Source organism: Sturnira hondurensis, unplaced genomic scaffold (genome assembly GCF_014824575.4).
Source record: "Sturnira hondurensis isolate 20B ecotype Veracruz unplaced genomic scaffold, ASM1482457v3 Scaffold0003166, whole genome shotgun sequence".
NCBI lineage: Eukaryota > Metazoa > Chordata > Mammalia > Chiroptera > Phyllostomidae > Sturnira > Sturnira hondurensis.
Window position 1 is genome coordinate 5035290 of NW_028075797.1, and position 26395 is coordinate 5061684.

General features: G+C 43.8%; 1 protein-coding gene across 1 annotated transcript in view; it reads right to left on the minus strand.

Moving 5' to 3' along the window:
• GTF2I (general transcription factor IIi) overlaps positions 1 to 14739 on the minus strand; it is a 132243-nt gene extending 117504 nt beyond the window's left edge. The window contains exon 1 of the mRNA XM_037041743.1: positions 14433 to 14739. The gene's annotated coding sequence lies outside the window, so the exon portion shown is untranslated. The remainder of the gene's footprint in view (positions 1 to 14432) is intronic.
• Positions 14740 to 26395: the final 11656 nt, after the last annotated feature.

The following is a 26395-nucleotide window of genomic DNA, read 5'->3' on the forward strand; positions in this document are numbered from 1 at the left end:
AATCTCCATGTCTGTGGTTCTGTTCCTGTTCTAGCTATCCGCTTAGTTTGCTTTTGTTTTAGGTGTGGTTGTTAATAACTGTGAGTTTGATGTCCTTTCACTGTTCAATTTTTTTATCTTCTTTTTCTTAGATAAGTCCCTCTAACATTTCATTTCAGATGAACTCTTTGAACTTGACCTTATCTGAGAAGCACTTTATCTGCCCTTCCGTTCTAAATGAAAGCTTTGCAGGATAAACAAATCTTGGCTGTAGGTCTTTGGATTTCAAGACTTGGAATACTTCTTTCCAGCCCCTTCTTGCCTGTAAGGTCTCTTTTGAGAAATCAGCTGACAGTCTGATGGGTACTCCTTTGTAGGTGACTGTCCCCTTATCTCTTGCTGCTTCTAGAATTCTCCTTCATTTTAATATTGGCTAATGTGATTATGATGTGCCTTTGTGTGTTGCTTCTTGGCTCCTACTTCTTTGGGACTCTCTGAGCTCCCTGGATTTCCTGGAAGTCTATTTCCTTTGCCAGATTGAAGCAGTTCTCCTTTATTATTTGTTGAAACAACTTTTCCCCTTGTTGCTCTTCCTCTTCTCCTTTTGGTACCCCTATAATTCGGATGTTGGAACGGTTAAAGATGTCCTGGAGGTTCCTAAGCCTCTCCTCATTCTGTTCTTGCTGACTATTTCTTCCTTCTGGTCCACTCCATTGATTTGAGTCTATTGATTCCCTGTGCATTTTGCTTCACTTCACTTAGTATAGCCTTCATTTTTTCATCTAATTTGTGACTAAAATCAACCAGTTCAGTGAGCATCCTGATTACCAGTGTTCTGAACTGTGCATATGATAGGCTATCTCTTGGTTGCTTAAAAGTATTTGGTCTGGGCTTTTCAGTTGTTCTTCTGCTTGAGCCATAATGTTTTGGTCTGCTTGCGCCTTTTACATATGAGGGGAGAAAGCTTAGGTGTTCACCAGGGCGGGGCAACCCAGTCACTGGGTTGTGACTGGGGGCGGGGTCAGAGAAGGAAAAATGGCATTTTTTCCACTCTCTTTCGGATTTCAGTCCCCTCTGCGCCTTCCCACAAGCAAATTGGGCCCTTCTGGTGCTGGTTCCCAGGTGGGTGGGCTTGTGTTTGTTTTAGGACCCTGTGGGTCTCTCCATCGGACTCCCCTGTGAGGCTGGGAGCCTCTCCCGGCACCTCAACCCCCGAAAGTTTTTCAATTAGTGCTTTTAGGCTTTATTTCCCAGCGCTAGAGCTCTGTGTTGCGTGGTTTGTCTCACTGTCCGTTTTTCTGCCTGGCTTATCTGTGTGTGAATGTGTGACCACGGTCAGCCAGCCGTCTTGCACCCTCACTTGGTCGACCCATTGCCACCTCACGCCTGGGATCTGCCAACCACCGCCTGCACGCCTGGTTCATGAAAAGTGCCTAGGTCACCGCTTTTCCTGCAGTGACCCCTCTCTGCCCCTCTTACTGGTCTGGATGAATGGTTCATTGTTGTTGGACTTAGGTACAGTTCAATTTTCTGTTTGTTGTTGTTGTGTTCAATTTTCTGTCTGGTTGTGTTTTTGTTTCTAAATCTTTGTTGTCCTTAAATTTGGTTGTGTGAGGAGGTACAGTGTTTCCACTTCTTCCATCTTAGCCAGAAGTCCTGGTATTCAATTCGATAATTATTCCACAGGCTGAAGGGGGGAGGAAGATACTTTTAACAGGAAAATCTTCCACCCAAACTTACATTTTTGACCTTTACTCCAAAAAATGCAGTGTGACTTTCCTCTGCAGTGGATGTTCTTTTTCTGGGCCAGATTTTAAAACAAGCTGATTATCTATCTCTTCCTTGTTTTTTCAGTCTTCCAGTCGTCTCCATTCTTTGAGACCTACTCTCAGGTTATTTTGTGTACGTGAGGTAAAATTCAAATTAACCAATTCATTATATTAAAAACTACAGTAAAGCCAAGTTTCAACAAAATTAATGACTGCAGGTTCCAGCATAATCTTAAATACTCGTATATACACTAAGAGAAACATCTTCAGTGAAAAGTATAACGTAACTGCAAATATCACCTAATCCTAAAAAAAGTGAAATCTCAAACTTTAAAAAAAATCTATTTATAAAATAATTTCTTCGAACTGAGTACTAAGAACAAGTTACAACTCATCATCTAAGTTGTTACAAATTTTGTCATATGATGGTGCCTAAAGTAAAAGGATCTAATACTTGAATTAGTTGACTTCATCCTAAATAAGACTCAGTTGCATTAATAGTACTTATATTAGCATGTAATACTACATTCTGGCAATCCGTTAAGAGTTGTCTTTCTACCTCTGACATTAATCATATTTCAGTAACTCCATGTTCAACCTATAAATACTACACTCCAAAAGCTACTCTGTTCTTCAGAAGAGGAAACTTATCCCTAAAATGTCAGTATACATTTAACAAAATCAGTTCAGATTTTGACACAGAATTTACAATTGTCGTCAGTTTTTCAACATACTACCATTTGTTCCAATTATGTCCACTTAGGAGCTATCTCAGAAAATGTGTTTAAGGTAGTAATTCACTGACCATATTCATCTGTCTTCTGAATGATACCAAAGAAATTAACTTAGTATCTTGGTGTGTTTATTTATAAAAAAGTGGCATCTACCTGACACAATTTACAAAAAACACCTTTTTTCCGCATAAAAACATAACTGTGGTAACTTGGACATATGATGTAAATTGCCCAAGATCACAAAATTATTAAGTAGTATCTAATCCAGATCTGACTGCTCTTAATTCCCCATATTCTTTCAAACCACATCACACACTGTAAAACTTACTCTAGTTCTTAACATTTTTATATTCAAACCTCAGAAAAACTTAAGTCCTAAGTCCCTTCAGGACTTAGACAAAAACTATAAGGGAATTTTTAAGTCCATGCACTATCCTAAAAATTAAAAACAAAAAAATAACCAGACTCAGAGATTCCTTAATTCTAAAAAAGGTATTTTCATTATCCCGAAGTATCGCCACACAAAATACTCACCAACAAAGGAAAACAAGGCACACACCATCTTAACCAGGTGAGCAAAGTCAACACTGGTCCCAGGACAAACATCATGTCCAACCAAACAGAACACAATGAGAACACTGTGGCATTCCTGCCCAAAATGCATTAGACACACCCAAGTTTATAAAATAACTGCCCTGCCCTTCAATCTTCAAATAGGTCAAGGGCATGAAACTCAAAGACTGAAGAACTGTTATAAAGTGAAGTATATTAGACAACTGGGTGAAAATATAATCCCGGATTAGACCCTTCTGCTATAAAGTGACATTTAGCAAAACTGAGTGGAGTTTCTGTGTGGGGAATTTTGTTTCTTTGTTCTTGAAACGACAGTTGATCTTTAGCAACACTGGGTTCAAAGTGCGTAAGTCCACTTATACAAAAAAACTTTTTAAAGATTTTACTGACTTTTAGAGAAAGAGGAAGGGAGGGAGAAAGGGAAACTTTGAAAAGTGAGGGAAGAAACATTGATCGGTTGGTTGCCTCTCACATGCCACAAGCCAGGTACCTGGCCTGCAACCCAGGCATGTGCCCTGACCAGGGATTGAACTGGTGACCTTTTGTTTCGTGGGACAACACCCAATCCACTGAGACACACTGGCCAGGGCTGTATTTTTGCAATAAATTCATACAATACTGTAAATGTATGTTTTCTTCCTTATGATCTTCTTAACATTTCCTTTTCTCCAGCTTACTTTATAATAATACAGTATATAACACAAAATATGTGTTAATCAACTACGTTATTAGTAAGGCTTCCAATCAACAGTAGGCTATTTGTAGTTAAGTTTTGGTAGGGAGTCAAAAGTTATAAGCAGATTTTCAACTGCCAATATTTACACACCCCTAACCTCCACATTACAGAAGGGTCAAGTGTATTTTGTGAATTTAAAAGTGTTTCAAAATTAGCCCTGGCTGTGCAGCTCAGGTGGTTAGACCCTCATTGGGATGTTTCAGGGCTGCAGGTTCAATGTGCAGTCAGGGGACAGTCAAGAAGCAACCAATGAAGGCACAGATAGGAAGAACAACAAAGCCATGGTTTTTTTTCTCTGTCCCTCCTCCCCCTTCCTCTTTCTCTCTAAAATCAATAACTTTTTTTAAGTGTTTCAAATTAATTTTTAAAGCAAATTAAAATTTCTCCTACTTTTGTCTTATTTCTTTTTCTGCTTTTGCTGTCAACAAGGGTTCTGAATATCAGAACTGGGAGAAGAACTAAAGACATTAAAAAGTAAGTTACTGATTATGATTCTAGCTAAAAAAAAACCACCCTGGAAATGGGCTATTTTTCCTTTTTTTTTTGCATTTTAAGAAGGGAATGATTGGAAATTCATACAGGTAAATATGTCCAAAAGTACTAACAATCTGAAGGATATTAAATAAAACTCAGCAGACTGTACATCAACCAGTAAATTAGGTCATCCAATTTGGATAGCATTTGTTACTGACTATAAGACAAGTTGGGGGGAGTTGAGGGGAGAACCCTCTCATCCCAACACGAACACAATGCCTTGCACAGAATAAGCATGCAGGACACAAATGCTGAATTCCACAATAAATTCTAGGCTCCACGTTGATCCTCCCTACACCAATACTAGAATTTACTCCTAGTGCTATCAGACAGATCAGTTCATCTATGGCCATACCACCCTGAATGTGCCCGATCTCATCTGATCTCGGAAAACAGATCAGATCACAAGCTACAATATAGAAGCCATGCCCTGGCTGGTGTGGCTCAGTGGACTGAGTGCTGACCTGCAAATCAAAGGGTCGCCAGTTTGATCCCCAGTCAGGGCACATGCCTGGGTTGTGGGCCAGGTCCATAATAGGGTGCATGGGAGAGGTAACCACACATTGATGTGTCTCTCCATCTTTCTCCTTCCCTTCCCCTCTCTCTAAGAACAAATAAATCTTTAAAGTAAAAAAAAAAAGAAGTCATAATTTTACCCCAGGTAATTTTACCCCATTTTCAACTTTGTACCTATCTTGTTTATTAAGAGTTAAAATTAGCCCTCATTGCTGTGCTTCAGTTGCTTGGGCGTTGTCCCACAAAGCAAAAGGTTGCTGGTTCAATTCTTGGTCAGGGCACATGCCTGGGTTGTGGCCTGGTCCCTGGTTGCAGCATGTGCAAGAGGCAACAAATCTGTTTTTCTCACATGTTGATGTTTCTCTCCTTCTCTTTCTCTCTTCATTGCCCTCTCTTCAAGACTAAATAAAACCTTTTTTTAAAATTAAAACCCACACAAAAATGTTCCTTGAATTTATCTAGCCAATATCATTATCTATAAACAGTATCAGAAGTTGAAATAAGTATAACATGGTAGTTAAGAGCTCAGAATCCAACTGCCAATATGTAGATTAAAATTATGCCTCATTATGTTTTTTTTCAATTAGTCAGCATCTCGAAACCTCATTTTCCTCAACTTTAAAACAGTAAGACTAACAGTGCCTATTTTAGGACACAGGATTGCTATGAGCATTAAATGAAGTAGAGAAGGTAGCACGACAGTAGACTAATTATAAGCTCTCAAAAAATGTTACTAGTTTTTACTGGTGTCATTGCTTAATTCTCAAACCAACTCCCAGTTTTGGCATGTCCTCCAGTAGAAACCTTGCTTCTTTTAAAGTAATAATTTGCAATTATTGGACTAGTTTAAAATCAGTCCTTATAATGAGGAGAGACTTCTTCTACAAGAGGCCTTTCAATAATGCACTGAACTCCCCTCACAATCCTCTTCTCCAAACTAAGCATGGCCAGTTGGTCACTGCTTTACCTGTAACATTATCTCCAAAACATTTTTTTTTAATTTATTTATCTTTAGAGGGGAAGGAGAGAGGGAGAGAGACATCAATGTATGGTTGCCTTTCGTGCGTCCCCTGCTGGGAGTTGGCCTGCAGGGAACTGACCTGCAACCCAGGTATGTGCCCTGACTGGGAATCAAACCGCGATCCTCTGGTTCGCAGTCCTGTGCTCAATCCACTGAGCTATGCCAGCCAGGGTTCTCCAAAACATTTCACAGCGGTAACAGCCTCAAAATATCCCCTATTTTGTCCAGACAATGTCCAGAAGTGGACATAACATTTTGGATACAATCAGTTCACCAGAAGATACACTAGGACTTGAAACTCCCAGAATTTCCCTGTTCCTATTTACACAGAAAAACATTTTAATTCACATTTCTTTTTTTAAAGATTTTATTTATTTTATTTTTAGAGAGAGGGGAAGGGAAGGAGAAAGAGGAGAGAAACATGAATGCGTGGTTGCCTCTCGTGTGCCCCTCACTGGGGACCTGGCCTGCAAACCAGGCTTGTGCCCTGACTGGGATCGAACCAGCGACCCTTTGGTTCACAGGCCTGCGTTCAATCCATTCAGCTACCTGAGTTGGGGCAAAAACTCACGTTTTCAATAAAGAATAAAACAGTGGTAGAACTGAGATGAAATGCAATGCAAAAAGCCAGTCACCGGTAATAAGAGAAAAAGTTAAGTGTTTAGTAGTTTTTCAGCGTTTTATTTACTGCTCCTTTACATAATAACAACAACCTGGGTCACGGAGCTTGTCTTCTATATTTTATGTTTTGGAACACACCATCAAGCTAAGAATCATAAAAAATGACAGACCCTAATTGTAAACTGATTCCATTCCTCCTACCTACTTTGACATTACTTTCCCCATTAAGAAATTCATTCTACTTCTAGCCAAGATGGAGGCGTAGGTGGAAACACTGTGCCTCCAAGCACAACCAAAATTAAAGACAACAAGATTTAGAAAGAAAAACACAACCAGAGGAGACAGAAAACTGAACTGTACAGAAGTACGACAACCATTTCACCAGACTGGTAAGAGGGGCGGAGAGGGATAGAGGCGGGAAAAGGCAGTGACAGCAGACCCGGGAGTGCAGGAGGCGCAGGGCTGACAAAGGCCACACATTCACACGCAGATAAACTACGCAAAAACGGGCAGCAACACAGACTGCGCAACCCAGAAACCCAGCAAGGGGAAATAAACCCTAAATGCACTGAATGAAAAAGTGCTGGCTAGTGGGAAGTGACAGAGGGTTCTGAAATCCCAGAGAGCAGAACAAGCGCCATTGTTCCCTCTCTGACCCCGCCCACACACACAGTGTCACAACCCAGCAACTGGGTTGCCCTGCCCTGGTGAACACCTAAGGCTCTGCCACTCATACATAATAGGCGCAACCTGACCAAAAATTGCTCAATCAAGAGAACGAATCAAAACCCCAGAGCCAATACTATTTTTATTTTACAGATTTTATTTATTTATCTTTAGAGGGGAAGGGAAGGAGAAAGGGAGAAAAATATCAATGTATGGTTGCCTCTTGTGCGTCACCTGCTGGGAACTGGCCTGCAATCCAGGCATATGCCATGACTGGGAATCGAACCACGATCCTTTGCTTCACAGGCTCGTGCTCAGTCCACTGAGCTACACCAGCTAGGGCCAGAACCAATACTTTTTTAAAAAATATTTTATTTATTTATTTTTAGAGAGAGGGGAAAGGAAGGAGAGAGGGAGAGAAACATCAAAGTGTGGCCGCCCCTCAGGTGGCCCCCACTGGGGACCTGACCTGCAACCCAGGCATGTGCCCTGCCCGGGAATCAAACCAGCGACCCCCTGGTTCACAGCCCACGCTCAATCCACCAAGCCACACCAGCCAGGGCCACAGCCAATACTTTTAAGCTACCAAGAGATAGCCAACCTATCAGATGCACAGTTGAAAGCACTGGTGATCAGGATGCTCACAAATTTTGTTGATTTTGTTCGCAAATTAGATGAAAAAATGAAGGCTACACTAAGTGAAATGAAGCAAAATGCACAGTGAACCAATAGTGAAAGAAAACTGGGACTCAAATCAATGGAGTGGATCAGAAGGAAGAAATAAATAGTCAACCAGAACAGAATGAATAAACAAGAATTCAAGAAAATGAGGAGAGGCTTAGGACCCTCAAGGACATCTTTAAATGTTCCAACATCAGAATTATAGGGGTACCAGGAAGGGAAGAGAAAGAGCAAGTGGAAAACTTATTTGAACAAATAATAAAGGAAAACTTCCCCAGTCTGGCAAAGGAAATAGACTTCCAGGAAGTCCAGGAAGTTCAGAGAGTCCCAAAGAAGTAGGACCCAAGGAGGAACACACAAAGGCACATCATAATTACATTAGCCAAAATTAAAATGAAGGAGAGAATCCTAGAAGCAGCAAAAGATAGGGGACAGTCACCTACAAAGGAGTACCCATCAGACTGTCAGCGGATTTCTCAAAAGAGACTTTACAGTAAGAAGGGGCTCAGAGAAGTATTCCCAATCATAAATTCCAAAGATCTACATGCAAGATTGCTCTATCCAGTGAAGCTTTCATTTAGAATGGAAGGGCAGATAAAGTGCTTCTCAGATAAGGTCGAGTTAAAGGAGTTCATCATCATCCAGCCCTTATTATATGAAATGTTAAAGGGACTTATCTAAGAAAAAGAAGATAAAAATATGAACAGTGAAAGGACAGCAAACTCACAGTTATTAACAACCACACCTAAAACAAAAGCAAACTAAGTGCACATCTAAAACAGGAGGGGAGCCACAGAAATGGAGATCACATGGAGGGTTAGCAACAGGGGACTGGGAGGAGGAGGGCAGGGGAGAAGGTACAAAGAATAAGTAGCATAGACAGTGGGGAGAAAATAGGGGGAGAGCAAGAGTAGTGTGGGAAATGTAGACGCTAAAGAACTTATGACACATGGACATGAACTAAAGGAGTGGAGGGTGGGTAGGAGGGGGTGTGCAGGGTGTAGGGGAATGGAGGAGGGATAGTGGGACAACTGTGGTAGAGTAATCAATAAAATATATTAAAAAAGAAAGTATAAAAAAAGATGGGATTGATAGGGCAAATGAAAACATGGAGCAAAAAACAATAAAATTCTGCCCATGTTAAAAAAACAATTCACTATAATAAAAAAACAAACCAAATCTTTCTCAACAAGACTTGTGCCACAATGAAGGACTTCCGCCAAGATGGAGGCATAGGTGGAAACACTGTGCCTTCGTCCACAACCAAGTTTGAATACAACAAAGGTTTGGAGAACAAAGACACAGCCAAAGAACAGAAAATTGGATTATACAGAAGTCCTACAACAACGAACCGTTCCACTGGGACGGTAAGAGGGGCGGAGCCAGCAGTGGAGCAGGGTCGGGCAGGAAAGATCCCCAGACCTAGGCGCACAAGTAGCCTGGACCCAGTCAGGGTGTGGGGCAGACTGACCGTGGTCGCACATTCGAGCACAGTGAGACGGACCATACAGGCCCCAGGGGGCGAACCCAGTGGTGGAGGGCTGACGGAGATGGCACACTCGAGTGCAGTGGGATGAAACGCACGGGCCCCGGTGACAGTGGCAGCTGCGGCACCTGTGGGGGCCGAAGCGGGAGGCGGCAGACAAGACGCCATTGCTCCTCTTTGACCCCGCCCCCACATACAACGTCACAACCCAGCGACTTAGTTGCCCTGCTCTGGTGAACACCTAGGGCTCCGATCCTGATATGCAACAGGCACGAACAGCCCAAAAGATGGCACAAGAAGAACTCAAAGTCCCAGAGCCAATAACTCTCAGTGACCAGGAAATAGTGAACCTCTCAGATGCACAATTCAAGACACTGGTAATCAGGATGCTCACAGAACTGGTTGATTATAGTCACAAATTAGAGGAACATATGAAGGCTAAACTAATTGAAATGAAGGGAGATGCACAGGAAACCAATAGTGATGGAAAGGAAACTGGGACTCAAATCAATGGAATGGACCAGAAGGAAGAAAAAAACAACCAAACAGAAAAGAATGAAGAAATGAGAATTCAAAAAAATGAGGAGAGGCTTAGGAACCTCCAGGACATCTTTAAACATTCCAACATCTGGATTATAGGGGTACCAGAAGGGGGAAAGAAACAGCCACAACTGGAAAACTTATTTGAACAAATAATAAAGAAGAACTTGGACCTGGCTGGTGTAGCTCAGTGGATTAAGCACAGGCCTGTGAACTAGAGGATCACGGTTCGATTCCCAGTTGGGGCACATGCCTGGGTTGCACGCCACTTCCCAGCAGGGGATGCACAATAAGCAACCATACATTGATGTTTCTCTTCCTCCCTCCTTCCCTTCCCCCTCTAAAGACAAAAAAAAAAAAAAAAAAAAGAAGAACTTCCCCAGTCTGGCAAAGGAAATAGACTTCCAGGAAATCCAGGAAGCTCAGAGAGTCCCAAAGAAGTTGGACCCAAGAACGAACACACCAAGGCACATCATAATTACATTAGCCAAGATTAAAATAAAGGAGAGAATCCTAGAAGCAGCAAGAGATAAGGGGACAGTCACCTACAAAGGAGTACCCATCAGACTGTCAGCGGATTTCTCAAAAGAGATCTTACAGGCAAGAAGGGGCTAGAAAGAAGTATTCCAAGTCTTGAAATCCAAAGACCTACAGCCAAGATTGCTTTATCCAGCAAAGCTTTCATTTAGAATGGAAGGACAGATAAAGTGCTTCTCAGATAAGGTCAAATTCAAGGAGTTCATCATCACCAAGCCCTTATTAAATGAAATGCTAAAGGGACTTAGATAAGAAAAAGAAGATAAAAAATTTGAACAGTGAAAGGACAGCAAACTCACAGTTATTAACAACCACACCTAAAACGAAAGCAAACCAAGAGGACAGCTAGATCAGGAGTGGAACCATAGAAATGAAGAACACATGGAGAGTTAGCAACAGGGGAGTGGGAGGAGGAGAAGGGGAGAGAAGGTACAGAAAATAGCATAGACTGTAGGTAGAAAATAGGGGGGAGGGCAAGAATAGTAGAGGATATATAGAATCTAAAGAACTTGAGACACGTGGTTATAAACTAAGGGGGGAGAATGGTGGGGGAGGGAGTGTGCGGGTGGAGGGGAATGAAGGGGGGGAATAGAACAACTGTAATGGTATAATCAATAAAATATATTTAAAAAAAAGACTTGTGCCACAATGAAAAGAACCCAAAGCCTGTATTTTAATGTCAGACTCTATAGTCTTTTTCTTAAAATGAAGTGCCCTGGCTGGTATAGCTCAGTGGATTGAACGCAGGCCTGCAAACCACACAATCGTGGTTCGATTCCCAGGCAGGGCACATGACTGGGTTGCAGGCCAGGTCCCCAGTAGGGGACACATGAGAGGCAACCACACACTGATGTTTCTCTCCCACTCTTTCTCCTTCCCTTCCCCTCTCTCTAAAAATAAATAAATAAAATATTTTTTAAAAAAACCAAAAACTTAATCTGCCATTGTGAAAGGTTCTCAAGTATCAACACCAGGAGGGAACTGGTTAGAAATGCTAATTACTTGGCCCTACCCCAGGACGGACCTAGCAATTGTGTTTTAACAAGTCCTCCAGGGGATACTGATGCTCATAGTTTGAGAAACACTGGCTTCCAGGTCAAGAGTCAGGTGGCCTACAGTCAAACCTTGGAGTCAAGGTTTACTCAACTAGGGTGGATCAAGAGTAAATTACCCAGATTCTCTAGCCTTGTTCCTCATCTATAAAATGGAATTACATGGTTGTGTAGTGGCCTGCCCAGGAAGGGAGCTAACTGGTGAACCAATAAGATGAATGTAATGGCTAATGGCCTACCCAGGAGGGGAGCTCCCGAAGCTGAGTCAACAAGATTAGGGAGAGCAAGTAACTAGGTAACTGAGGAGAAAGAACAAAGAAATTCGTATTAACTCCTATCAGCAGTTCCACTTTCTTGCTTTCCTGCCAGCCAGAAGTAATGGTCCAAGTGGCAGACCACCGCTCACCCTATATAAACAATTGTTCCCCACTGATCAGGGCCCAGAATTTGGAGACTGACTCCTCTGGGTCTGTGTGTGTAAAATAAAGTTCCACTCTGTACACCCAAAAGTGGCTCTGTAACAGTTGCTTTTAAAAGTAAATAAGAAAACATATAGTAAGGGCTTAAGAGCAATGCCAGACACATAAGAAATATTCAAATATTCAAATATTTAGCTGTTGTTAAAGCACTTTAACAGTTGTCAACTAGGAGGAGAGACAAAGGCAGAAAAGCCTTGAGTTGAATACCTGGTGAGTGGGCCAGACACATGCACAGAGGGAAAAAAGATGCCCTCCTAGAAGGGGCAGATGAGATGATTGAGATAATGTAAGAACAGCCAAATGTGACCCAACAATATAACATAGGCTTTAAAAAACTGAATACATATAAGCAAGAAGAGCCTGAAAAACAGAAAAAGTCATTCTAACCTACAGGTATGAATGAAGATACTGAGAAGCAGGCTAAAGGAAAGCACAAGGCAGTACAGTAGCTTAAGAACGGACAAAGCAAAAACATTTACAGTAGTCCCCCCTTAGGCAAAGGGTATACATTCCAAGACCCCCCAGTGGATACCTGAAACCACAGACAGTACCAAACCTTGTATGTACTGTGTTTTGTTAATACTTATGTACCTTCCTCCTTGACCAACTTTGACTCTGCCAGAAACGTGGCAGCAGCTTCTCCAACAGCAGGCACAGGCTCTGCAGTGTTTACAGTTCTCAGTCCAAACCTGTTCCTGAATCTGTGTAACCACCCCTTACTCGTAGTAAATGGCTTGGTGTCACTCCTTTCAGAGGATCCCTTGCTGAAATGTTCATAAAGACTCAGTGCTCTCTGGCACAACATGCTGCCGTCAACAGGAACACATTTTCTGTGCATGTCTTCCACCCACAAACTTAATGCCTTTTCCATCTTAACTAAGCATTTATCACGCACCGTGGCAGTAACTTTTGCAGTCTGAGGTGCAACAGCAAAACTAGCACGGATTTCTTTTTCCTTCTTCACAATTTCACGGATAGAAGATTCGTTCTTACTGTAGATCTTAGCAACTTCAGCATAGGATTTTTTTCTTTCCTTATTAAGTCAAGAATTTTCACCTCTTCATTTAAAGGAAGCACTTTTCGGCTTCTTTTTGGCATATCCAAATTGCCAGCATCACTATTCTTGCCCTTCGGGGCCATAATTAAGGAAAATGAGTGTTAGTCGAACACCAGCACTGTATACCAAAAGAGTCGACAAGCGGCTGGTGGCACATATAGTGTGCACAGACTGGACAAAGGAACGATTCACATCCCAGAGGGACAGAGCAGGACCTCATCACTCTAACCAGAACAGCCCAAGAAACCTAAAACTTACGAATTGTTTATTTCTGGAATTTTCCATTTCTGACCTCGACTGGAACCGCGGGAAGCAAAACCGTGGGGGGGGGGGGATTTCTACTGTAATAGAAAATAAAATTAGTCATCCCAAATGATAGGCTTCAGGGAGAAGGAGTGAAACCCCTGCCTCCTCAGGGCAGTCTCCTGCACAGTCTCATTTGCAAACTAGCTTCCCCTTTTGTCTCTTTAGCACCCAGAGACAACTCTTAGGCACTGTGGCCCATCCAGCAATCCACTGTCTGCAGCAAAGTCGAATGCAGAAAGTGTGAGAAGTCTGCACCGGGCCCGCATTCGCAGAAGTGAGAACTACTTGAACTGGACCCGACATCTGAACACTCTCAGCCGCAAACTAGCATAAAACCATAACACTAAATAATAAGTAAATAAATAAACAAACCTCGCTTTAATAAAAGAAAAACTTGGATAAGCAAATATGGAGTGGGGAGGAAAGGCAAAGAAGACAGTTTTTTTGTCTTCTTCCTCCCCTGAAACCCTCCTGGGTCCTGACCCAATACACATGGCTTATATTTGTGGCCTGAAGGCTGAGGTTTTCCTTTCGACCATTCTGTGTATTTCTCCCCACCAAAACCGGCCCAGCAGGACAGGAGCGCCCGCCGGACGAGGACAAAGCCCACTCCAGGTACTACCTGGGAGAAAGAAGGGAGGGAGGGAGGGAGAGACGGAGACGGGGAGGGGCGACGCTCGCCCGCCTGCCCGCCCGCCGGCCGAAGTTACCAAGCACCCAGGCGCCGACCCCGCCCCCGCCGCTCAGCGGCCAATACCGAGAGTCTGCTGCTCTGGCGCTCCGGCCCCGGGACAGCACAGATCTTGCCTGGCACCGGGGCGCGCATCTGCACCGCCCGAGCTAGCCAATCAGCAGTCGACCAGGCGCTGCCAGAGTGAGACCCCCCCCACCAAAACACAGCGCCGGCGCGCGCGCCCCTCCCCCATAAGTACCGAACCGCGCGCGTGCAACTGTCGTCCCCCGCGACTGCGTCTGTTCCTGCCTCACCTCGAATGCCAGCCACCCGAGGAACCGCGATACCCCAATTCGGCCGGCGATAGTCCCTAAACTCCTCTCCATGCAGGCCCGGAGAGGCAGTCTCAAATAAACTCTGCTCGCGATGGCAACTGGGGTGGGGAACGCGGAATGAGGCGACTGGGACTCACCCGAGTGCAGCCGCCTCCAGGCAGCGCCGGGGTACGGGTGCTGAAGGAAAGCGAGTGTGAGCCGTGCGCCAGCTGTGGCCGCGGTGGAGCAGCCTCAGGCTGAGGCGAGCTGACTAGCGGGCAGGAGGTGAGAGGGCGAGGGCCCGTGCGTCTCAGCCGAGCTTCTGTCACCGCTACATGGTCGCCCGGACAGGGCCTCGCTTAACGCCTAGATCCAATCTCAAGGGACCGAAAGAGAGGCCGGCGTAACCGCGTCTGGGGGTGCGGCCACGGCTAGAGAGCGCGTGTGGGGAAGCGGGTTGGGGGCGGCTGGCGATCAATGGCCCCTTTTCTTTCCTCTCCAAGCTTTCCCATCTAACCCGCCTCCTTTTTTTTTTTTTTTCCTGTCCGTCGAACGCTGGAGGCGTTTGTGCTCCCGCAGCGCCTCCCAGCGGGAGATGTAGTCTCTGATTTGTGTCCCTTAACCCGATGGAGGGAGTGGTGTACTACAACTCCCAGAAAGCGTCGCGCGGCGAATCCCGAGCCCGGGAACGCCAGGAATACCGCGCTCGGCCCTTTCTGCAAGAAATGTCAATGGGTGGTGGGATCGAGTACCAGGTTGCATCTGGAACCTGGTCGGCCGCTCCGGTAGGGGAGGGGAGCAGGGGCCAAAATCTAGGCCGGTGGTGGCTTCCCCCTGTTCCCTACGGAGCTTCAGCCGGCTTCGGGTACCGCCGAAGACTCATACTTACTCTTGCACCCGAGATTCCCTGCAAATTGCGAGTCCGGGACATGGCAAAGGCTGGGGATCCTCAGGGCGGCCTGGCAGCCTCCTTGCTCCTCCATGGAATTTTCTCCGCCCTGCACCACCCTCTGGGACACAAAGAACTCCCCTTAGTTTTGTAAGCTTGCCTCAAAAGAAACATTTTGCCCGGACTTTGGACAGTGGAGGGGTGGGACCCCTGCTTTTATTTACCCCTTGCGGATTTTCTCTCGTCTACACTAGACATTTAAAAATATTGATGAAAAGCCATGAATGGTCACAGATAACCTGATTTGTAGCCTGTTTTGTCCAAAGACTAAGCAGTTTTACTCAACTATCCCAGTTATTTTTGGCTTGTCAACTGTCATTAGCTCATGAATTTTGGAAATGCAGAGACATTACTGTTAACCTAAGTTAAAGTCAAAAGTTGAAAAAACTTGACCCAGAGATTTTATATGTTAATATAAAGCGCACAATTGAGTGATTTTCTGATTTTTCTCCCCACCCGGGATTCAAGCTACGCTGGCCATCCTTCCCTCCCCTTCCCCCTCCTTGGTAGGTAGCAACCACAGCAGCGCTTTTTCCAGCCTGTCTTTCTGGCAAGAAAACTTTGCAAACAGCCACTCTTGGTGTGCAGCAGTGCCCCCTTATCCTCGGGGAAATACCTTTCAACGCCCCCAGTGGATACCTAAAACCCCAGATAACACGAAGCCCTGTATACACTGTTTTTTTCTATACATACCTTCCTCCTTAACCAACTTAACTTCGACTGCCAGGAACGTGGCAGCAGCTTCTCCAACAGCAGGCACAGGCTCTGCAGTGTTTACAGTTCTCAGTCCAAACCTGTTCCTGAATCTGTGTAACCACCCCTTACTCGCAGTAAATGGCTTGGTGTCACTCCTTTCAGAGGATCCCTTGCTGGAGGAGTCTTGGTACAGGCTCAGTGCTTTCTAGCGCAGCACAGTGCTATCAGCCAGAACACATTTTCTGTTCATGTCTTCCACCTACAAACTTAATGCCTTTTCCATCTTAACTAAGCATTTATCACGCACTGTGGCAGTAACTTTTGCAGTCTGAGGTGCAACAGCAAAACTAGCACGGATTTCTTTTTCCTTCTTCACAATTTCACGGATAGAAGATTCGTTCTTACTGTAGATCTTAGCAACCTCAGCATAGGATTTTTCCCCCCCTTATTGTCAAGAACTTTCACCATCTCACTTAAAGGAAGTTCTTTGTGGCTTCTCTTTGACATTTCCAAATTGCTGGCATATTACTCGTGTTNACTCCTTTGTAGGTGACTGTCTCCTTATCTCTTGCTGCTTCTAGGATTCTCTCCTTCATTTTAGTCTTGGCTAATGTAATTATGATGTGCCTTGGTGTGTTTGTTCTTGGGTCCAACTTCTTTGGGACTCTCTGAGCTTCCTGGAAGTCTATTTCCTTTGCCAGACTGGGGAAGTTCTCCTTTATTATTTGTCAAATAAGTTTTCCAGTTGTGGCTGTTTCTTTCCCCCTTCTGGTATCCCTATAATCCGGATGTTGGAACGTTTAAAGATGTCCTGGAGGTTCTGATAGAGAAAAGCCACTTTTCTGCTAGCCTAAGAACGCCCCGTAGGAGAGTCTAACTTCCACATTCCGCTTCTGTAACCTGCTTCCGCTATGTAGACAGGAAGGTCTTACAGGTTATGAAAACCCCAGGAGCCCTTTCTTCGGGGCTCAGAATTTGGAGATCACCCTCCTCTGGGCCCGTGCATGTAAATAAAGATCGTGCTCCTGAACCCTCTGTGTCTGGTCGCTTCATTTTTCTGTAACAGTTCCTAAGCCTCTCCTCATTTTTTTGAATTCTCATTTCTTCATTCTTTTCTGTTTGGTTGTTTTTTTCTTCCTTCTGGTCCATTCCATTGATTTGAGTCCCAGTTTCCTTTCCATCACTATTGGTTTCCTGTGCATCTCCCTTCATTTCAATTAGTTTAGCCTTCATATGTTCCTCTAATTTGTAACTATAATCAACCAGTTCTGTGAGCATCCTGATAAAGTGTCTTGAACTGTGCATCTGAGAGGCTGGCAATCTCTTGGTCGCTTAGAGTTATGGGCTCTGGGGCTTTGAGTTCTTCTTGAGCCATCCTTTGAACTGTGAGGATCGGAGCCCTAGGTGTTCAGCAGAGCAGGGCAACCCAGTCGCTGGGTTGTGACGCTATATGTGGGGGCGGGGTCAGAGAGGAGCAATGGCGGTCTTGTCTGCCGCCTCCCGCCACTGCGGCCGCAGCTGCCACCGTCACTGGGCCCATGCGTTTTGTTCGACTGCACACAAATGTGCCACCGCCGTCAGCCCTCCACCACTGGGTTCGCCACTGGGGCCTGCTCGGTCCATCTCACTGTGCGCGAATGTGCGACCATGGTCAGTCTACCCCACACCCTGACTGTGTTGGGATCCTTGCGTGCCTAGGTCGGGGGATCTTTCCTGCCCAACCCTGCTCCGCTGCTGGTACTGCCCTTCTTACCGTCCCGGTTGAACAGTTAGTTGTTGTTTGACTTCCGTATAACTCAATTTTCTGTTCTTTGGCTGTGTCTTTGTTCTCCAAACCTTTGTTGTATTCAAACTTGGTTGTGGGAGAAGGCACAGTGTTTCCACCTATGCCTCCATCTTGGCGTAAGTCCCATCTTAACTAAGCATTTATCACGCACCGTGGCAGTAACTTTTGCAGTCTGAGGTGCAACAGCAAAACTAGCACGGATTTCTTTTTCCTTCTTCACAATTTCACGGATAGAAGATTCGTTCTTACTGTAGATCTTAGCAACTTCAGCATAGGATTTTTTTCTTTCCTTATTAAGTCAAGAATTTTCACCTTTTCATTTAAAGGAAGCACTTTTCGGCTTTTTGGTATATCCAAATTCCCAGCATCAGTACTCTTGCGCTTTGGGGCCATTATTAAGTGAAAAAAAGGGTTACTTGAAGACCAGCTCTCTGATACTCAGACAGTCGATCTGATAACAGAGACAGCTACTAAGTGACTCATGGGAGGGAGCGTCTACAGCGTGGAGATGCTGGACAAAGCATGGGAGGATGTGAGAAAGTGAGTTGTCAGACAAAATTTTATCTGGGCAAGATTACCTTTGTCATCATTTAAAATTTGGGGGGAGACAGTGCCCTGCTTCTATGAATTTGTTTAATGCTTCAGAGTGGAAATATGCTGCTTTTTAACGAACAACTCCAAGTTCTTTGATGTTGAAGCAATTCCTAAAACTCTTAAATCCGAAAGCAGTTTCTAAAAGGTTAGGTGTCTTTGAATTGCCTCTAGACAGAAAGCTGGCCCTTTGGGACAATGAACAGTATATGGAATGGTATGTGGTTTCAACAGCATATGGAGGCCAAGCCTTTTTCCCAGTGTACTTATTTCATTTAGCATAATACTCTCCATCAACTGATTGCTATTTCTCTCCCCCGCTTTTTTTATTCTATTTTATTTTCAGAGAGAGAGAATGTGGGAGAGAAACATTGATTGGTTGCCTCTCACATGTCCCCAAATGGGGATCTGGCCGGCAACCCAGGCATGTGCCCTGACTGGAATTGAACCAGGGACCTCTTGGTTCACAGGCCAGCACTCAGTTCACTGAGCCACACCAGCTAGGGCTCTCTCCCTCTCTTTCTCCCTCCCTTTCCCTCTCTCTAAAAACAAATAAATACATAATCTTTTTTAAAAAACGCATTGGAGCCTGATCTGATCATATGTTATGAACTCTGCCGTCAGCCAGACAATTCCACTTTTTCCACCAAAATAGAAGGTTCTAGTCCCATAAATTTTCCAAGAGGTCCCACCAGGGAAGCGGCTGTTGCCTCAGGAGGGCAAAACCAAGGCAATGGTCTGCACTGGTCCCTTAGAAAACCACCAGACCAACCCAAATGCTCAGCCCACAACTTTTTCACAAGCCCAGATATTTACAGACAAGGTTGCCACTGACCAGTCTGGCACCAACGCAGCCACTCCCAGAGCACAGGCTGCTCTCCTCACAGTCCCAGTGGGGGCTGAGGAGTGGGCAGTACGGCTGTTCTGTGTACACTGGTTATGAAAAACCAGTGGGCCCTCCCTCTCAAGCACTCTCTTGGTGGTTATACATGTTTGGTTAGTTTCCAGAGTTTTGAATTGTTCACTATAGTTGTTCTTCCCCGTTTAAAGTTTGCTTCAGTGGAGGAGGAACTGACTCCTGGAGTCAGTTTCTCCTTCACCATTTTGCATGATACAGAGCGGATCTTTTGGGTCATAGGAATTTTTCCTTAGCTTTATTGAGATATATTTGATATATAACATTGTGCAAGTTTAAGGTGTATACCGTAATGATTTGATACATGTATATATTGCAAGATGATTACCACAGTAAGGTCACTTAACACATCCATCACCTTACACAGTAATCTTTTTTTGAGTATGTGAAAACAGAGTGGATTATCAAAAATGAACTTAAGTGTACCCATATTTAAGAATACAGTTCTAGCCATCGCTTGTATAGCTCAGTGGATTGAGCACGGGCCTGTGAACCAAAGGGTAGCAAGTTCGATTCCCAGTCAGGGCACATGCCTGGGTTGCAGGCCAGGTTCATGTTTAGGGGTGTGCGAGCAGAAATTAACCAGTCAATGTTTCTTCAGCACGTTGATGTTTTTCTCCCTCCCTTTCTCCTTCCCTTCCCCTCTCTCTAAAAGTAAACAAACAAAATCTCTTTAAAAAAGGATTTGTTCATTTTTATTGAAATATATTTGACATACAACATTCTGTAAATTTAAAATGTACGACATTATACATTTACGTATTGTAATGTGAGTGGCATTGTAGCATTCGTACCTCTATTGCATCACATAAGTATCAATGTCTTTTGGGGGTGTGAATAATTAAGATATTGTCCCTTAGGTAGTTTGATGTATTTGTTTCTTTATTAAATAAAAATGTAAGAACAATTTGAAAGAATTATATAGGGCAAAATCCTACAATATTCATCAATTAAAATAGATACAGGTAATCTTATAGATTACCCTAAAAGACAACAGGTCCAAAATGCTGAGTAAGTTAAAGGAAACCATTCATTTAATAATGGAGAATTAAAAACTGAAAACAAATTTTATTTTATTGTCTCCACTTATTAGTTTACCAAAGATAAAGCACAAATAAGTGAAAATCCATTATTTAATGTGGAAAAGGTGTTGAAATTTAGTTCCATTGCATTTTTTATTTTTGTTGATGTATTTTTTGTTTTATGTAGTTTTAATTCTAGAAGGTCAAGGCCTTTGCCCATCTTCCCATGGCTCATGTCAATGCCCGGCTCTGTGGCATCCAGGCACAAAGAGCCAAGGAAGTTACAAAACAGGATGTGGCAAAGGAAAACTAAAATGCTGTTGGCAACTTGTGATAAAATTTAAAAATAACAATAATAAAATGGAAAAACAATAAAAATGGAAAAACTTATTCACAATAAATATCTGGGTATCTGCTACATTCTACTTGTTCTAAACACCAACAGAGACATTAAATGTATAAACTGACATGGAACATTATTTTGGCTTAAATGTATGGTGGCCACATAGTCCAACTCAAATTCTAGCAAAAATGCAAGCAGTGCTTGCCTAAACCTAGTTAATAAAATCAACCAGATTTTTGTATTTTAAAATACAAAACACACCCATAGCTGGTGTGACTCAATGGACTCAGTGCCAGCTTGCAAACTGAAAGGTCACTGGTTCGATTCCCAGTCAGGGTCCATGCCTGGGTTGCAGGCCAGGTCCTTGGGTGGGGGCATGTGAGAAGCAACCGACCAATATATAGCTCACACATCAGATGTTTCTCTCCTTCTCTTTCTACCTCCTTTCCCTTCTCTCTAGAAATAAAACCTTTTTAAAAATAAAATAAAATACACACCACAGCTGGGACTGAAAGCCTACCGTCAAACCATTCCCTTCCATCCATAGCTGGCTGTCTCCTTTGAGGTGTGGTGCACTGAGGTTCTGAGGATTTGGTCCCTCTGGGGTGAAGGAAGGAACTTTTTGAATGAGAGCCAAAAGAGGGGCACTTGAGTGAGGATTTGAAGGATGCCTGAAGGATGCATGGAATTTGCCTAGCAAAGGAGGTGGGGGGAGGGGTATTGAAGGCAAAGAGAAGGTGGGTACCCGCTGCTCATATTGGTGCATGCTGGTGCAGACAGCAGAGGAGAAGAAAGGCAACTTGTGTTCATTCATTGATTCATTCATTCATGCATTCATGTTTCCATCCAGTGTATATTTTCCACTGTTGGTGAGCTTTTCTCCTGTATAAGCTCTGTGAAGACAGCAGCTAAGCTTCATTCATTGCCCCACCCTCTGAGCCTGGGACAGTGCCTAGCTCACAACACACATTTGGTGTTTGTTGCCTGAGTGAATGTAGGTAGAACACAGGCTTTGGACCCTTGGATTTAAGGCTGCCACATTCTGCCTTTAAGATCTTCAGAATCAGCCCTGGCTGGGGTGGCTCAGTGGATTGAGTGCTGGCCTCTGAAAAAAAAGGTTGCTGGTACTTGATTCCCAGTCAGGGCACAACAACGCATTGATGTGTCTCTCCCTCTCTTTCTCCCCCCCTTCCTGTCTCTCTAAAAATAAATACAAATCTATATAAACACACAAAAGTTTAGCATCATTGCCCAAATTCTCTGAGTCACATTTTTCTCATCTGCAAGTTGAGAAGGAAAACATCTATTTCTTAGGGAGGCTGTGAGAATTTATTCAGCAAGTTTATTTTGACCTACCATACTGCTTAGCAGGCATTCAAGGAACATTTTGTTGCTATGTTTAGGGATGCACTAGGTACTGGGGGGAGGCAGAGGGAAATATGGCACTGTCCTTAGTCTCAAGGAGATTACAGACTTGTGGGAGGACAGCAAATAGGTTCTAATACAGTAGGACCGGGGCAGCTATAATGAGAACCTGGGCAGGGACACTTGAGTCGGGCTTTGAAGGATGCATGGAACTTTCCTAGGAAAGGAGGTGGGGTAGGGGGTGTTAAAGTCAAAAAGAAGAGTTTGTTGAAGAAACAGAAGTGTTTCTGTCGTAGTCCTTAGGGCACCTGCTTGCTGCAAGTTCCTCCTGGATCCAGCCTACCTTGAACCTGGGCCAAGTTGGCACAGGAGGTGCAGATAACACTGAGAGGCTTAGGAACAAACCCTCAAAGGCAAACCTGCAGAACCAGACAGAGTCTTTTGTGAAATTCCCAGGCAGAGCCCTGAGCTCCCAGGCCTCCCTGCGCACCTGGCCCTGGTTTGATGTCTGAGGTGGTTGCTGTTCCCCTTTGCAACTGCTTTCATGTTGGGTTGCAGCTCCAGGTTGTGTCCTGAGAACCCTCTCTGCAGGTCCATTCTTGTACAGGTTGAAAGCCCTTGACCTTTCCCAGTTGCCACATACACACTTCTGTTTTCTGCTCACCCAGGTGGAACACCCGGAGCAGAATTTTCACAAAACAGGCTGTCATTGGCCCCCATAGATGGACTTTGTCTCAAACTCAGTTCTATACAAAGCGTGTACATGTGACAGGGTGCACAAGTGTTTTATATACTTTTCATAAAGTTTAGGTTTTCAGCTCTTCTGCTTTCTGACTGTGAACTTGATGTGATACGACTTTGGCGAAAAACGTTTGGTTGCACAAAGAGACAAACATCATGATTCTCCTTACATGCAGTACTTAGAGCAGTCGAATGCACTGAGATAGAAAATAGAACAGTGGTTGCCCGGGGCCAGGGGGCTGGGAAAGAGAAGGTGGCATTTAAAGAACACAGAGTTTCAGGTTTGCAAGATGAAAGGAGTTCTGGAGGGGGGTTGTACAGCAATAAGAACGTACATAACACTACCAAACCGTACACTTAAAAATGAATAAAATGGGACATTTTATGTTAAGTGCATTTCACCACAGTTAAAAAACAATTTGCCCTGTCTGTAGAAGATGGTGAATATTTTGTGGCTTTGTAAGACCTAGCAGTGAGTGGCTTTGTGTGCAAGGATAGCCATCAAGCACAAGCTCTTTGCAGCCACAGAATATGATCTGGATTAGGATGTGCCATCGATGTGGTTAGGATGATATGACAAGGGTGTTACAGATATGCAGTGTGGCACATCCCAGGGGATGTGTGTCCCCAGTAGAGACATATCTAGACCCAAGCAGCCTGAGTTTTGCTTTTGGCCAGAAGCTGCTAGCATGGGCTGTCCTTCCTCCTGGTCTCTAAGGCTGCAAGAGCATCTCTGTTTTGAAGAGGGAACATTCAATGCACATTTGTTTTCTACCAAGACATGTCAGGACCACATTTTACAACAAGGCCTTGTTTCATCTGCTATTTCTCCTGGAAACAAGAGATGAACATTGTTTTCAGTCCTGGCTGGTGTGGCTCAGTTGGTTGGGCGTCATACTGCAAACTGAAAGGTCGCTTTTCAATTCCCGGTTAGGGCACATGCCTGGGTTTTGGTTCTGGTCCCCGGTTGGGGCACGTGCAATGTTTCTGTCTCACATTGGTACTTCTCTCCCTCTGTTTCTCCATCCCTTCTCCTCTCTCTAAACAAATAAGTAAAATCTTTTAAAAATTGCTTTGCAGTTAATACTGAATAGAATTTAAAAAAAAATATTTTATTTATTTATTTTTAGAGAGAGCAGGAGGGAAAGAGAAAGAAAGAAAGAGAAACATCAATCGGTTGCCTCCTGCGTGCCCCCAGTCCAGGATATGTGCCCTGACTGGGAATCGAACCAGCAATCCTTCAGTTCACAGGCCAGTATTCAATTCATTGAGCCATACCAGCCAGGATCAGAATAGGCTTTTTTTAAAATGTAGGGCTCATTTTGAAAAGTTATGAGTTCATTTTAAACATAGGCAGATATCTTCTAGAGAAAGTTAATATTATGCCAAATTATTCTTGATAATATGGCATGAAGGAACTTTCTGGAACATTCACATTTAAAGATTCCTTATCATGAATGCCTTTGGCTTAAAACTAACCAAAAATTGCTGATATTTTCATTAGAAAGGCTTATATTACTAAAAAACTCTGAAGTTAAGCATTATTTGGGGGAAGACTGGGACAGACATAGAAGAGGAAAAGAAGGGAGGTGCTAAAATCATGTATTGGAGTAGTCATCTAACGCCTTTGGCTATATGGACATTAATTCCACAAGTGTCCTTTAATTATACTAGAGATTTCTCAAGTTACGGACCACAAATACCCACTTTCAGTGTTGAAATTCTACAAAGATGCTCATTAAAATGCTGCTCAAATCTCAGAATGAGAATATGCCCATTTACCTTGGTGAGGTCAGGCCAGCGTTCTACCCCAGGGGATCTGTTAGGTGGAACTTGAAGAAGCCGGTTCACAGACTCATTTAAGCAAAAGCTTTGCCTTCTTAGCTGGCAGAGTCCCCAGCAAGGAAACCACGTGACCACTGAGAGTAAGGCCCAGTCCCTTCCAGGGCAGTGGGGGGATTACCATGTGGCTGCTTCAAGACCCGCCCCACCCCAGAGGGACTGTGTCACTTGTCCTCTGGTGGGGTGAGGGCTCCCTGGTGACTCTGATGTGCAGCCAGGCTTGAGAACCAACCAAGAATGGTCGGCAAGATGATGCTAACTTTGATTTTCCTTCCATACAAGTCTTTCTTGTAGGGGAGACAGGCAAAGGAAAAAAAAAAGCCCATGGGTAAAAACATTTTCGTACCCTGATACGTATTTGCTGTAACTCCAGCCAAACTTAAGACTTTTAAAAGTGTTTTCAAGGACCTGCTCCCCTTTGTGCTCTACAGTCCTGTGAATAGATATTGTCATTCTATGTCGAGTTGAAAAAACTGGTTTGGAGAGATCAGGTGAGGGGCCCAGCTGGGAAGAGGTGGAGCCAGGACTCAGACCAGCCTAATCCATCTGCCCCTTTGTCCACAGCCTGAAACAGTTCTCTTCTGTAAGGGCCCGTCCATTTCAGTTTTTTGTTCTGTGCTGCCATTCAGCTAGCTGGATTCTTTTCTTACTCTTTTTTTACTCACAGTGTAAATTGAGATCAGTGTAATTTCTGCGGAAATAGAAATTAACAGGGCAGCCAGCCTGAGAGTGGAAAGTCAGGGACATACTCAATCGGCCTTGAAGCATGAAACACTTCCAGATGCCAAAATCACTCACTGCTGGCTTCCCTTTGTTTGGCAGGGCTAAAATGAAACACTGCTTTCCAGTCGCTGTGGTGGGAATTGAATTTGCATCTTCATTAGACCGTGTGGAAATGACCTTGAAAGATAGAGGAACCTCAATTTGTGTTATTTGGTAGAAAATAACATCAAGAAAATAGTGACACTTGAAGACAGTTCTGTTTCTACATCCAGGGATTTTTTTAAAGCATAGATTTTCTTTAAAAATGAGCAAAGTTCAAATGTATGAAAGTAATCTCTTTAGTGGCCAAAAAAGAGAGAAAATGTCAGGCAAGATCATGTTTTCCACAACTACTTGAAGAACTGCTGCCACCTCATGGAAAATGTTTAGAAGCTTCTAATTTAGCCAAGAATCCATGTTTGCCGTCTTCCCCGGTCTTCCTCTGGTCAATGCCACCTGTCATGTTCCCTCCGCCCCAAACCCGGAGTCTCTGGCCTGCAAACGGCAGATTGTATGTCATTGTGGGTCAGTTCAAAATTTGTTGGAATAGCAGAGAGACAATGTGATTAGAAATCAAGAACTAATATTTATTTTAAATGTGTTAAATATAAGTACTTTACATTAAAATTTAAATTAAAAAATTTCTTTTTTACAGAAAGAAATATCATTTCAGTTATAATTGAAATGAGCAGAGAGGACATAATGATTAAGAACTGGCCGTGGCTGGTGTAGCTCAGTGGATTGAGCATGGTCTGTGTTGTTGGTTCAAAGTGTCAGTTCAGTTACCAGTCAGGGCACATGCCTGGGTTGCAGGCCAGGTCCCCAGTAGGGGACACATGAGAGGTAACCACACACTGATGTTTTTCTTTCTCTCTTTCTCCCTCCCTTCCCTTCTCTCTAAAAAGAAATAAGTAAATAAGTAAATAAACGAAACTCTTCCCTAGCTTTCTTCATCCCTGTGATTTTAGGACAGCACTCTGTAACAATCAGACCTGTGCTAGCTGAACACAGTGAGCGCCTTCCTGCCTGCCTGATTTCACAGATACCTGAAATGACCTTCCCACTGTTGGATTCCAGTGAATTCTCTTTCCAGGGGTCAGCTCAGGAA